This window comes from Syngnathus acus, chromosome 6 (assembly GCF_901709675.1).
Source record: "Syngnathus acus chromosome 6, fSynAcu1.2, whole genome shotgun sequence".
NCBI lineage: Eukaryota > Metazoa > Chordata > Actinopteri > Syngnathiformes > Syngnathidae > Syngnathus > Syngnathus acus.
The window spans coordinates 1,044,078-1,059,117 of NC_051092.1; the positions used below are offsets into that span (position 1 = coordinate 1,044,078).

The window sequence follows — 15,040 nt, forward strand, 5'->3', positions numbered from 1 at the left end:
CAAGCAAGTTCAAATGTGTTTACAAAGTAAGAAAAAGAAAGTGCAGATTTCTGTTTACGAGTCATCCAAAAAAATAAATAAACGCTTCGCTAAAAAAACATTTACCTTCCACCACTGTTTGAAATGATGACCCCCCCCCCCCCCCCTGCTTCAAGGTGGGCGTGGCCTCGCTGTCGACGCCCATGACGTCAACGTAGTTTAAAGTGGGCCGCGCTGCCGCCTCAGATAAGCGTCCGCAGAGGAGAGGAGAAGGAGAAGAGAAGGGGCCACGCTTGCTGCATCATTCTGCAACTCAGGTCCGAGGAGCAAGCATGTTGGGCTTGTTGCAATCAATCATGGGAAAGCGTGACACCTGCAAGACCCGGAAATATCTCTTTCTCTGAGGCTGACAACTTTGCGTCCCATTCACACTGGGTGAGTTTTATTTCAGCTCCTTAATCAAAAGGAATGATACAGCGGCGATAGTTGCTCCGACGTATTTGGTTGTTTGTGTTTTTCTACGAGTTGGGAGCGCGCTGTCGTGTTTTTTTTTTTTTTTTTTGGAGGGGGGGGGGGGGGGGTATCTGGGATGGTGGCTTTGATAAATTGGGCTTTCTATTTAATTGGGCTGTTGGCGAGTCTTTGCTATGGAAGGAGGCGTCGTGTGCCAAAAGAAAGAACGCTGGATCAGCCAGGAGAGCTTTTCAATTTACTGCCAGCACAATTGTGTCGAACGGCTGTCGCGCTCCGGCAACGCTATTAGTTTAAACCTACATTTATGCAAATGACATGTTGGTGACTTACAGGCTTGTGAATCGAAGTGCAACAGTGTGCGATTTGGATTCCTCAAGTGAAGCTCTCATTTCCCCCCCCCCCCGAATTGAACACTCAATTACATTTCTTCCTTCTCGTTTCGCTTTAAATTGTCTCCCACGGTCGATTGTATATTTTTCAAGTTTTTACCTTCACAGAGGAGGAGGTTCGGACTGATGAATGTTCTGATGTCAATCAAAAGAGAACCACGTATTTCACAAACAAACCGCTAGATGGCGGTGGAGTGCAGGATAACCAAGCTGATTAAACTCCCATTAGTCTCTTCGTCAAAGTCGCCAATTGTCCAATAATGATGTTACTGCATTGTGGGAGAAGGAACGCACCTAATCACTCCATTTAGCTAAATGTATTCCCCCAATACTGTGAAATACGCACACATTGCAGGGTCGTGGCTGCATGTGAACTCTATATTATAGGCACAGCTCCCTCCGCATGGCTTCCTCGAAGCCATTAATCATAAGTGAATTATCTGTACATGAGTGCATGTTTAGATTAGTTTGAATGCATCATTGCTTGGAAAAAAAAATCGTTAACTTTATTTCAGAAGATATTTACCTATTTATTCATTTGAAACTCGACAATTCTCTATTGTAGCAGGGAGAAGCAAATAAATCACAAAACCGTTTAAAAAATATGGATACAGAGAAATATTAACCAAAAAATCCCAAACGCCCCAATCGTTCACCCTTATGCATATATTTATTTAACAATGTTTAATTGGATGCACAATTTGCTGAACAATTATATTCCATATTCATGTTTTTTACGGTAATGAATTTTCGGTGGTGTTGCAGTTTGCTGGAAACTGCTTTAATGAGAGCAAGACATTTCCCTCAGGTGTGTGTTTGTGTGTGTGTGTACATGCTGAACAAGAAAAACAAGCTATTGTTAAGAAGAACCTACAAGGACAAAATAAGCAGAGCAAACGTTTTGTTTCTGCTTTGCAGTCTAATAAAAGCCATGCACTGGAAATCCTTCTTTTAATCAATATGTGACACTATTGCTGAGGGGTGAGCATCTGAGACGATGGAGGCTTGACATTTCACCAAGTATGCTCTTTGTTGTATTTTCATATTTTCAGGGTTGATTAGAAATTATGGAAAGTTAATGTGACATTTTAACGATTAATTAGGAATAACCACAAGTGTTCCGCTTTATTCGTGTATATGCCAAGGATTGTCTGGTGGAGTTGCCGTGTGGATAATGATGCATAATGTCAAATTTGCAAGGTCAACTCACTTTAAAGCGCTCTGCACTATGAATGGTGTTTTTGAACACCTCAACATATATTGTTATAATTCAAGTCAGACTCGAACTTGGTTGTTTTGTGCTGTTTGGTTCTCGTCTGTCAAAACAGCTCCGAAGCAACAGCTCCGATGACCTTTATTCCGCGAATTAAGCCATTTTTCTGTTCGCCGCTGACTGATAGCTCTTATAATTTCAGCAAAAAGCGCATTGAACGTTGGGCAAACACCCCGGAGCCATAACAAGTGCATTAAGAGAACTTAATGAAATACATGGCGGTTGGGCCTGCACTTTGTTTTGTTCGCCGAAGCTGTGGCATTTCCATGTTTGTGAGGAGGGAGGGGAAAGAAAAGACAGCATGTAGCCTGTTGTATACAATAAACAAAAGAAGGCCTGACTAATATGGATTTTTAAGGCCCATTAAGGCAGATTCTGCAAAATGAAATTCCGATTACCGATTACTTGCAAAAATCGGCAAAAATGTGCCAATTTTTGGCAGATTTTTTTTTGGGGTGTATTGGAATGTCACTTTTGTACTCTGAATCAGAATCCAATAGTGATACTTGGACAGCTAAATCTTTGTATTAATGGTCGCCTTTTTAAAAAGTTCCCCAAGATATCCCGATCCAATATGTAAAGTTGTCTGTCGGCCTGTGCTGTAGTTAAGAAATCGTATCCTTTGTGCAGAAAATACAATACATATTATCTTTTATTAACAGCAGTCAGTCAAAGTCCAAAATGATGATAGATTGCCGAAGCGCCCCGCGATTCAGCTGCACGGCACAGACATTGTCCGACCTCAGCGATTTAAATTCAGCTTCGTTAGCTGTCTCACCGAGCGTGTCTGCATCTGATTACGCTTGCGAGCATTTAATTAATAATTGGACAATTGCCGACGGTCACGTTGGTCAGCCCGGCGCTCTGCGGAGAAACAGATTGCCTCGCTCTGATATGCAAGCGAAGAGCACAAATGGCCAACGCGGGCTGATTTTAGAGATAAGGGAGCTCCGGTGTGGCGCCCAAAGTGAACCCGCCTGCAGGGGTGGAATGTCTGAACAGATGAATGAACTCATTAGTTTTCACTCTTGTTTAAAGACAATCATGTCCCTTGTGAGATTGCGCTGGAATTTCTGGACATGCAAGCGTCACTGCTGCCATGAAGCTTTTTCGCAGTCTCGTATGTTCAGTTGAAAATCCCACGCAACATCCGTTTCCCAGCACGGGGTGTCGGAATGAGCTGCGACAGAAGCCTCGGCCGGCGCACGCGTCTGGGATGTGTTGTGCTTTGTCGATAAGGCTATCATTCATCGTTAGGCCTGAGACAGCAAAAATCCTCTCGCCATCATCATCATCAGGATTTCGACGCCCAGTTCCCCTCTTGCTTGCGCATCTGCAGATCAGATAAGCAGGCTTTTATCACTAATTATAGAGGAGTTAAAACATGTAATCCACTTGGCTAATTGATTTCCACTGTGGTCTCCAAAGTCTGGCCAGGGGACAGCTTGCGGCCGGCAGCTTGTTTTTGTTGTCCCTGTAGAATGTTCGAGCAATACAATGAAACGTCGCCCCCTTTTGGCCATTTTAAAAGAGCTAATACGGGCTCATTAAATCAGCCTGTCGATGAATCGTTTTGGCCCCAATTAGAACATTCCTAAATGTCCTACTGAAACAATTTCATCACTGTACAATAAAACAAATCTAAAACATAATGAGACTTTATTGCATTTAACAAGGTAGGCTACTCCTTAAGAATTGTATTTTTTGCACGATTTGGAGATTCAACTTTGGTTGATGTGCACCATTTTGGCCTGCCTTTAATATTCTAGCAATCTCACGCAGCTAACCAAAATATTAGCCACAACTCACTATGATGCTCTTGGAAATGCATCCACACTAAGCCAATTATGTCAAGGTCCTAATGATGTGCCGATGTCAATTCCAACTGAGCTTTAATTATCTTTCCAAAGGCCGAAGCTTTCATCATTTGTATTGGATTTTATTTGATGTGGCTATTCTGCTAAAAAAAACACACACTGACCGCTTGATTATATTTGACAACATAAAAAGGTTAACAAGAGGCCTAACAATGTTCTCCGGAAAAAAAAAAAATCCCTGCTAAACAATGACCTCTTTTCCCAGCATCCAACAGCGGTGAAGATTCGTCAAGGTCCTAAATTAACGTCTCACCGCCTAACCCTTATCATCAAACATTATTTAATGAATATTGAATAATTTATCAGGCAAGCTAACAAAAGAGTCTCGAAAGGTGAGGATGAACTATAGGAGCTGGCTTGATCAGGTTTTAAAGCTCATCTGATGAAATGTTTCATTAACATGCAAAGCTGACCTGAGCGTGAACTACTTGCTGTCACGTGATCATGATGTCTGTAATTAGACTTTATATTTGATACCGGTAGCGTGATGAATGCTTAGCGTGACAGGCAGAAGACGAGTCATGTTGCTGAACCAAATTCTGAATACTTTTTAGAGTGGTGGAAAAGGAATATATGAAGAGATATAAAAAGAAGAAATGCGTCATGCTGACTCACTGCGTGGCGCAAGTGTGGCTTTTTTGCAAGCATCCTCAGATTAAGCTATAAAGGGAAACCCAATATAGATTTGCCGAGATTCACCCTCGTAGCTTGAACTCAAAAGTTGTTGATCTTAAATCCAAAGGAAACAATGCTGCCATCTACAGGGATGAACTTGTAATGACATAGACAAAGCTAGAAAAAAACGATTCTGTCTGTGCCTTTCTGTTGACTACTACAAATGTCAACGTGACTGAATAAATGACATTAAAATCGACCTTGATTAAATGGACCTGCTGCAATAATATTACATGACTTATAAAAACAAAACAAAAAAATTGAAAAAAATAGGCCACTTTTGCAAACGCTCTCATAACTTTTCACATTTCTTCTTTTCTATCGGAATTGGCATCATCCTAAAAAAGAATCCATATTGCTTGTTTGACGCAGCTCTCAGTGGCTGTCGATAAAACACAAACAAACAAGGTAGAATTGTGATCCATCATAATGTGTCTTTCTTTGGATTTGACTACAAATGGAAGACGCAGGCAGGCACACTGCTGCATTATCATTGCTATGTAGCATTGTATCAATGGCCTCTCCTCTTCCATCAGTGCCAGCAAGTCAACTCTGGCCCATTTCCAAAGTCCATTGAGGGATTTCCGGGTTATCATGGAGGCAATTTTAGCCCAATGACACAAAGCTGTCGCATGCTCTTATTCCTCAGCCTCGCGTGTGATCAATGGGCAACTGTCAGGACGGTGAAGGGAGCTCACATTAAAGCACATCCGGAGTTTGGATGCGGAATAACTGCCCACTCGACACGGGTGGGGGGGGGGGGGGGGCCCTTTTGAATAATCCAGCAGCGTGTCGCAGCTCCTTTGGCCCCACGCTGGCAACGCTTGTGCACTCGGAGCCGTTCAAGGCACTCAGGACATGACGGAGCCGCCATTAGATCATGTCTGCAACCCGCCATGGTGTTTTTATGTGTCCGTCACATGTAGTCATGAAAAAGTCTACACACCCCTTTTGTGACAGAAGCCAGATGAATATTTTTTTTTTTTCTCACCATTCATGTGACCTATAGCCTGTGAAATGTTTTGGACTGGCCGATTTCAAAATAAACAACTCAGTGGTTGCTTAAGTGTGCACACCCTTGTTTATGTAAAAAAACTATAAATGGACATGAGCGCCCTCCCCTCTTATTCATTTGAAAATGTTTTGAAATCAATCAAAGAAAGCGAGCTCTATAAGGCCCACCTTATTTTGCAGCTTGTTCTTTCACGACAGTTTCTAATATTCCATCTCTCACTCGCATAGCCGCACTGAACCAAAATATAACCTTTTGCTTTTGCATCCGGTTTTCACAAGCTGAGCTCTTTTTCTGTGTACCAAGAAATGGCTATTTTCTTGCAAGTATTGTTCAGTTCTTTCTAAATTTTAAAAGGTCACTTTGGTAGCCTCAGGCACATCTGTACAATAAATCATGCTGTCTATATAATTAGCCCCTTCAAATGGTAGTCGTATGACGTGGATGGAAAATCTTAGCAAAACGATTGTTGATTTATATGCGAGTCACTTAAGCCTTTTGTGTTCATGTTCAGGTGATGGTGGTTTGACAGCACTTAGCCGGCAACATTTTTCGGGCCGTCACACTCGTAAAGCTTATGAAATGAATACCTGTCTGACAGTGTGAATTAGATCTGTGCATTAACTATAAAGTCGACATTATTGTTAGGAGTTGAATGCTGTGAATTGCCCTGATGATTAAAAGTAGTTTTTTAATATTTCGGTCTGTCATGTCTGTGATTGGCCACGCACGCAGTCTGAACGGAGTTGAATTGAGCTGTTATCTTCTGCTCATTTTGAAAATATATATTCTGACTAAGTAGGCGTATTTTTGTTCAAGAGGACTGAAGGACATTTAAAAGGTCACGGTGGCAAAATTGGACGTAGAACTTTTAATGCTAATGCATCTGATTTAACTTTCATTTCATCATGTGCGATATGGAGAATATTTTTAGATTCAGTGACCATGCCAAGCCATTCCAAAAAAGTCCACGTGCTACACGAGCAGTGAAATGAAGCAACATGTGAGGAATGTGGTTCTCTTTAATTAAGTAAAAGTTATTTTTAACTTGTGAAAATATTGGAAAACCTGGATAGGGACATTCTATATTCGCTTCATACATTTTGTGGCATGTTTGTTCGACGGTGGAAGTGATTGATGGGAGATGTGTCCTAAAACTTTTATTCTCTTCCCACATATTTTTACATCTCGAAACAAACCGAGTTTCTCCTTTTGAGCTCTGAAGGGTTTTCATGTGCACCTAACGCAGCCATGCGTGCAGCCATGCGTGCAGCCATGGAGCTTTTCCTCTCTCTTCTTCACACACCGCTTACCAGGCGACATTTGGCTCGAGTTTCTCACCGCCTTGCGTCTCACATCTTGGACACTGACACGAAATAAATGAAGACGCGCAGAAGAAGACGCAGGGTTCAGAGTTTGACGGCTGCGTAGCTGAGGTGGGAAAGCACTGGGGTGTAAAATTGCCCCGACAGTCGCGGCGCTGTTGTTTCAGCATCTCATTGTGAAGGGCGACACCACTTGCCTGTTCACTGTCTTCTCGTCCTCCGACTTCTCTTTGTCATACTGCAGATGACCGTGGTTCAAGTCTTATATATGGGCATATTTATATTTTCTTGATGTCTGAAGTGCATTCTGAAATACTGGATATTTTATTTGCTTGAATTGCAAGGCAAAGCAAAACACCCACTATTTTTTTTTTTTAAGTAAAAACAACCTTTGTGAGCCTTTGCATATATTAAATGGGAACATATTATTGAAAAGTGACATTTTAATTGCCTCTTTATAAACAATTGCGATTCCGGTGTCCCTGCGCACCCATCAAGTGTGAAATTAAACATCCAAATAGATTTGTTGTCTGCCGATTTCTGAAAATGTGTCAGTAGGCGAGCCATTCTACAAAAAAAAAAAAAAAAAGGCAAATATGCATAATGGCTATATTGTTAGCTAGCGGAGATTGACGTGGCAGCTTTAGAGTGCCTTGTTGTTCGCTATGAGTGCACGCGGAGAACACGAAAGGAGTCATAAAAACATTGATGAATGCCCCCCAGGAAGTTTTCCCAATTTTGGAGGCAGTTTATTGCTGAGATTTCCTGTAATCATTTTGTCTGTGCTCAGTTTTCATTCTGCTCAATATTTGATGGCGGTGTTTATTTGTATTTGTGTTTTGATCAACTGAGCAAATGTTTGCTGCCCTAATCCATCGTGTGGCTGAAAACATATTCACAAAACAAACTTTAAGAGGAGGTTCCAACATTTCCTCTCAAGCAATTTCTCACCCCTGTTGGAGACTGCCTGAGAGCGAATAGGATGGTGTTTGTCTCCTCACGAAGCCTTTGCAGTGAAAGAAATAAAATAAACGAGCACCGGCTCCCTCCAATGGGCTGTGTCTGGCGTCGGCCTGCCTTGCCTGCCCTGCAGTGAGGCAAGGTTATTCACATGAAAGATGGTGTTGAGATTAGTGAGCCCTGCCTTGGCTCGCGCCGATGTCCAGCAACACCGCGCTGTGTGATTTATGAGAGTCGTGATAACTGCGCTGGCCGCATGAATAAACCATGTGGCCGGAATTAAGCTCCTGTTAAACGGCGCGCAGCACTTTCCCGGGAGCCTCGGCGTCCGAGCGGGACTCCCCGTCAGGAAAGTTGTGCTGTTGTCTTATGGCACTTTCATTAGGCCGCTTATTGATGGCAGGCAGTGGAATCTTCTCTCAGCAACCTACAAATTGCACATAATGAATGACTTTGAAGTTGAAGTTGGATTGCATTAGGTCTGGGAATGATTACACGGTTGTCTGAGGGGAAAGAGATGGGAAAAATAGAATGCTCGGAAGTTGACCACAATGACAACTGCAGCGTTTGGTTCATTTTCACCCCACTCATGAATTGATTGCTGTTTAAACTGTCAAATTGCAGCCAGAACATTTTTGGGAAGTTGAGCTTCAGTCATGTAGACGTTACACAATGGCACTACTTGTGCATGTAACATACATTTCTAGAAGTCTAAAATAAGGGCAGTGTAGTTTTTAAATATACTTTGGTGCAAATAAAACGATAACTGATTTATTTGATTAATCGATGGAATAACGCTTCTAAAAATATTCAATAGGGACAATGTCACTTTCCGACCACTGTGACCTATTTGCACAAATTCTTGTCTGCAGTCACTTAATTAGCACAACAATGCTTTCCTCGGCAAAGTGGAGAATGATTCCCTCCCCGGTGAAATTTCAGCAAGGATTTGTACGTATAAAATAACAACAGGGCCGTTAAACGCATTGTTTTTCTCAGCTGGTAGCAGAAAGGAAGGCGAGAGTTCACTTTGTAGTTGCGTTGCCTTATTTGTGACATAGGCGCGTGTCATTGCCTCCTCCCAGCCTCTAACACATCAGACACACGTACGGCGCAGATGCAAAGGGAAGCGCCGCAGCCTCGCTAATGAGCCCTGACTCTTAATGACATCCTCCGCCGCTTTGCCTCTACCTCACATATGCACAAGAGCGCCAGCCGGCCGGCCAGCCAGCCAAGCTCTGATCTCATTGGCACACCACCCTGCCTGCTTACACCTGTAACCTTTGGATCAGTCCACATTTGGCTGCTCGGGAATCCATCAGCGGTGATTAGCAAACAGATTGAGCAGCGGGATGAATTCTCATAAAAAATGGATGTCGGCGCTCGGCTCACATTTAGACGATTGAACAAAGACGTGATGCACCTCGCTGATCAGGAATTCTCTCTGTGGCTCTTCACAAGATTGCAGCGCCACCTGATTTCTCTTTCTCTCCCCCTCTCTCGACTTGCTTATGTACCATTTTAAATAAACGACCAGCGGTGAGATGAACCTGGGATACGGTGAGAGAGCCAAAGATAGGACGTGGCCCTCGGTGTGATGAGAGGCGGATTGCAAAGGCTGGTCAGCCAGGGGACACGGCGCTTAATTGCATTGCACTTTAATAAGTCACACGCTCTGATCACGCAGATGTCTCTGCTGATAAGAACTACAAGGGACATAGGGGGCGCCGCCTCATCGGTGTCAGGTGGAAGTCCGCCAGTGCCCTGTCGAGACTCCCGGATGCTTGTCCTCTTGTACTCCATCGTACATGAAGCGTCGCTCCATTCCGCAGAACTCAATTGTATTGCACAGTGTGCGGACTTCCGCAACTCATTTTGCCGCAATTCCAAATGCAAATTGTACGTGTTGTAAATGGCGGTACAATTGCACAGACATTCAAAACGCAAGGCGATTCATTCGATAATCAATTTGTTGCCGATTTAATCGATTACATTTTTTTCGATTCGAAATTGAAGCGATGAGAATTGCGAAGATCTGAATTCCATGCAAGGCATTGCTGTAGTTTGCTGCGCCTACTTAGCCCTTGTTGATCTGATCAAAGCGCCTTATCCAAAACGGTTAGTTGATTGGCCATTAGTCATCCTCGGCCGTCGTGGCTAACAGTGGCTAAGTCAACACGTCGACTAATTGGCGCGACCCAAAGTTGGTTGGTGTGCGAGTGTGGTTTGTTGACTAACGCGTTCAAGTTCTCTCTCGAGTTCAACTGCAGTGCTTGGTGTTTTTATTCAACTGTTTTGATCCAACGCAGAAACATTTTCACCGTCTCATCATCGGAGATAAAAGAATTCCAAAATGGGGAACAAAAATCTCCATTGTGGTAATAAATTCTCGAGAGGAGATTTACTTTGATGGAACGTGCATGTCTGATGTGTAAACCGAAGCAAAATGTCTTTATCAATGCTGAGAAAGAAAACGATTCATCCTTAGTTCAATGAAACTCTGTTTGGGGGAAAAAATAAATAAATACACAAAGCAGTTAGGGATCGTATAAATTGAAATCTTTGGGCTTCAATTGTAAATTGTGAATCGCTTTCATGGCTCACTGCCTCCTTGATTGACTATGGGGGAAATTGATCACTTAATTTATTACTTAATTGGTCTTTTTTTTTGGTCTAAATTTCTGCTATTGGCTAGCGACCAGTCCAGGGTGTGTACCCAACTTCTCGCCCATAGTCTAGTCTCGGCTCACCTGCAATGAGGAAACACATTATACATGGATCGATCTAAAAGACTCATTGATGATCATAACGATTAATTGATCATTGATTAATTGTCAATTTGTTGTTGCACTTAAATGCTACTGACTTGAAAGAAACGGTAGCGATCTGTTGGAACAATGTTGTTCGTGGCATTTCCATTTATAGTCACCAAGCTGTTCCATCAGTGCAGCCGTACTAAATTGATTGCAAGCCAACAAAATAGGGTGCGGAATCACCCATATGGTTGTATTTACATATTTGTCCATCTGCCATTCCAGCCATCTATCTTTCTATTTTTCTTGTGAGCTAATTTAATGCCCACTCCAATATCGTTAACTGCAAAATATCTATTTTTTTTTTAAAAAGTGAAGATCATTTTAGTATTGACACAAGAAGTTGATGCATACTTTGTCATAAAATGATGTGGCGGACCGTATCTGACCCCCGGGCCTTGGGTTTGACACAACCACGTTCAGTATCACGTGGCATCAGGGGACCAAAACGCTTAGTGACAGACAGCATATTGTTTCGTCCGGCAGTAAAAATTTGAATTGATTATTAAAATACAGTATATTGCATATCATATTCAAATAGGTTACTTTCCTTTGTTGGCAGGTCATCAGCGAGACAAAGATATGTTAAACGGGCTTATTAGGGAGGCTAATGGAGTGTCTCTTCCTGGCAAAAGAAAAAACACTGAATTATTCATGCAGCCAAGCCACAAAGTAGTCATATTGTGTTTTTGAAAAATTTCAAAAGTGCCCTCTGACCTCATGGTGGAATCATGAAGCGCTAGTGCATTTTAACGCCACGTGCTGCGAGCCCAGTGTAAGCTTTGTTAATGAGAGCAGATCATTTGGTCACACGGCGGCCGAGCGGCGTGCGAGCGTTTTGAAGTGTGAACCGACTTCATTGTGGCTGCCCCTCTTGATTTAATGCAGCCTTTTTATTTCTTTAGCAAAGCGCTGAAAAGCAGGTAGGAGGCACATAGTAAAATGAAAGGAAAAGTGCAATTGGACGCAGAGGCTGCACCGAATAAATTGGCCTTTTAAGAGCAGCTTATGTGAATTATACCCCCATGGAAATTCTCGTTCCCGTAACAAATGCGTACGCGAGCGTGTGTTGTGTCTTGTGTGTGTGTGTCATCATAAACTCATTAGTTTTCTTCTTGCCAACAGATCTGTGACCTGTCATCACTTCTCCCAGAGAGTGTGCGTCTGAACACAACACAAAGAGGCTTCAGAGAATCCCGAGCGCCGCCACCGCCGCTTCTCTGCGCTCTACACAACTGTTACTACGAGGTGTCTCGTGTCTTTTGCTATTCGCGGATGTGTTCTTGTCACTTCAAAGGTTCTAATAACTTTGCGTGTAGCTACCATTCATAATAAGCGGACTCACTACTCGAATTTTAGTCTGCAAACTTTCCTCCATATCCGCAATGTTATTAGAACCTTGTCATACACGGGTGGACGGTCCCAACAAATTTTGATGAGAATGTCCAAGCCACATTGAACCTTAATGATAGCAGTAAAAAAAATGAGTTGACTTTTTTTTCTTTTCTTCTCCTTCTTCTTCAGGGTGGGGATCATTTTTAATTCATTTTAGAAAAAATTGTTTTTCCACATAGATATGACTTAGATCAGGGGTATCCAACTCATTTTTGTCACGGGCCGCATTGTAGTCCCTCGGAGGGCCATTAAGACTGTCAACGTCTTTTACAGACATACAGTATAGGCCAGTGGTCCCCAACCTTTTTTGCACCACGGACCGGTTACGTGTCAGAAATATTTTCGCGGACCGGCCTTTATATAAATAAATATATTTATATATTTATTATTTAAATATTTATATATATATATATATATATATATATATATATATATATATATAACTAGGATGAAATAAAATGATACGACTGGCATAAAACCAAATATAAACCATATAAAAATAAAACGTTGAATTAATGGGAGCACCGAGCTCTTTTGTCAGAAATGAGCCGTTCCCATCTAGGCGTAATCTGAGACAATGACACCCGAAGTGGTTAAGGTTTGTCTTTAAATGCAGGATGCTTGGTCTCCATGTGCCAAAGCAGGTTTGAAGGCTTCATTGCCTCGTTAGCTAGCCTTTCGCCACATATGCGGAGTGCACTTGGCGCGTCAGAGTCACCTGTGGCGATAAATCCATATTTTCAGTAGGACTCCAGAAATGTTCTTTTAAATGCAGCTTTCCTTTTCTTAGAAGTCGTAGCCTCTTCTTCTTCAGTGTCCTCATTGGACGTTTTTCCCTTTCCGAAGAAGCTTTCCAAACTTCTCTGTTTCTTGCTCATTTTTGCTTGCCTCGCGGGCTTGACTGTGGTGACATGTCACGTGACCGAGACGAGCGCCCTGTGTCAAGAGTCCTTATTTTTCAGATGCACCGACAGATGTAATTGGGAGAGATTCGCCAAATGTTTTTATATTTTTCAAAATAAATTCGTACTCATTTTTGCTAGCTTTGCGGGCTCGACTGGGGAAACATGTCACGTGACCGGGACGAGCGTCTTAACATGAATGAATTGATCGTCAATGAAAAAAAAAAAAAAATATATATATATAGTATATATATATAGTATATATTTTTTTTTTCCCTGTGCGGCTTGGCGGCCCGGTACCAAGTGACCCACGGACCGGTACCGCTCCGCGGCCCGGTGGTTGGGGACCACTGGTATAGGCTACACAACAAACTGATAACTAGTTTTGAAATCGGAGACTAGTAAAAACGGTTCAAATATTTTTAAAATATGAATGGCATTAAACAAAACTAGCAACATCTCTATTTTTTTTAAAGTGAAGACCATTTGCAATTTTAGTCATGACACAAAGTCGATGCAAAATTTGTCTTCTCGGGCCACGTAAAATGATGCGGTGGGCCTCGAGTTTGATTTAGACATGGCAGATTTTAAATCCAGGTAATGTTTTATAACATTCACAAAAACAGAAGTGCCATTCAAAAGTATGTGCAAAAAGATATCCAGGACATTGACACGACACTTCATGTAAGCACTTCTGGCCTCCCGCCATTCGTGAGGTCAGACGACAGGTGACGTGGCACTCCACTCATCCAGAACGCGCGACGGTGAGTGGGCTCATCACCCAAGCGGTGAAAACCTTCTTGTCAATCAAGTCGTGGCCCCTCTTGTGTTTAACTAGATTATTTCAGCGGACGCTTCAGAATTTGAAAGCAGCTGTCTCCTGTAACCGGCGCACACCTTGATTAATCATCCTGTTAAGGAAATGAACATGACAGTAACCCCTGCCTGCTCGGATGGACTCCTACTTAGAGCGAGTGAAGCTCTGATTGATTTTGCCTCACTTGTGAGTGAACTACATGCGGCAATCAATGCAGAAGATTAGCGCGACATGCGAACGCTGGCGTTATTGGTTACGGTCGCTCGGATATGGATCTCAATTCATATCGAGCGCTGGAGTGTGACGCATGTATAAAAAAAAAAAAAAAAAAAAGTGTGCCTACATTCTAATTCTTTCGAGAAAGTGTCAGACTTCCTCTCTAGTCTAATGGCGTCTTTCGCTCCAAGGCGGATGTCAGTTTAGCGCCATTAGCGCTAATAGCATGCAGGTATTAACCTATGCTGCGCGCACTCGTTCTTTATAGTTAGTCCCCATTTGCTTAAATAAGACCTGCGGATGGAGGGAATTCATCACTGTCAAGCATCTCCCATCGTACGTTATCGCTCTTTGCATGTGCGTCTAATGAAAGAAGCCGCAGGGCCCAACAAATCACCGTCACCGTTGAAGGTCTCCCCGAAAGTAGCCCACAAATAAAAATGATTCAACCATTCGGTGGACTTTGCTGAGAAGGCATCATGAAAACATCTGTACAAGCATCTTGGAGTCATGCTCGGAACATGTTAAGATAAAATATTGCTGTCAAGTCTGGTTGGACAGGTTGCAAAGTGCTGCATGTAGGATTTGTTTCCCCTCCTTCCCAGATTGTGCATGTTTGCTTGCTGATTTCTCAGGTGAACATCATTTAAGCCTTGGCGAAGGTTTGTTTTGGCTAATTAATGCCAAACAAACAACATATTGTGCTTGAGGGGTTTCATTGGGGTAGTTTTTGTTTTTTTGTCAAGGAAAAGCTATAGGTGACTGTTTTGTTGTTAATATGCAACACGGCTTAGATCTGGAGTGGGCCAAAAATTCTATTTGGCCAACATGACAATATTATGCGCGCTGGAATTTTGCGATTTGAATAAATGAATCAACATGTTTCTTCATTATTTTTTTAATTGATTGATCTCATTAAAGAGGACGTCAAAT

The 15,040-nt window shown here is 42.4% G+C and overlaps 1 protein-coding gene across 2 annotated transcripts in view; it reads left to right on the forward strand.

Moving 5' to 3' along the window:
* Positions 1 to 244: 244 nt before the first annotated feature.
* megf11 (multiple EGF-like-domains 11) overlaps positions 245 to 15,040 on the forward strand; it is a 57,006-nt gene continuing 42,210 nt past the window's right edge. For both annotated transcript variants that reach the window (XM_037254873.1, XM_037254874.1), the window contains exons 1-2: positions 245 to 414; positions 11,903 to 12,025. The gene's annotated coding sequence lies outside the window, so the exon portion shown is untranslated. The remainder of the gene's footprint in view (positions 415 to 11,902; positions 12,026 to 15,040) is intronic.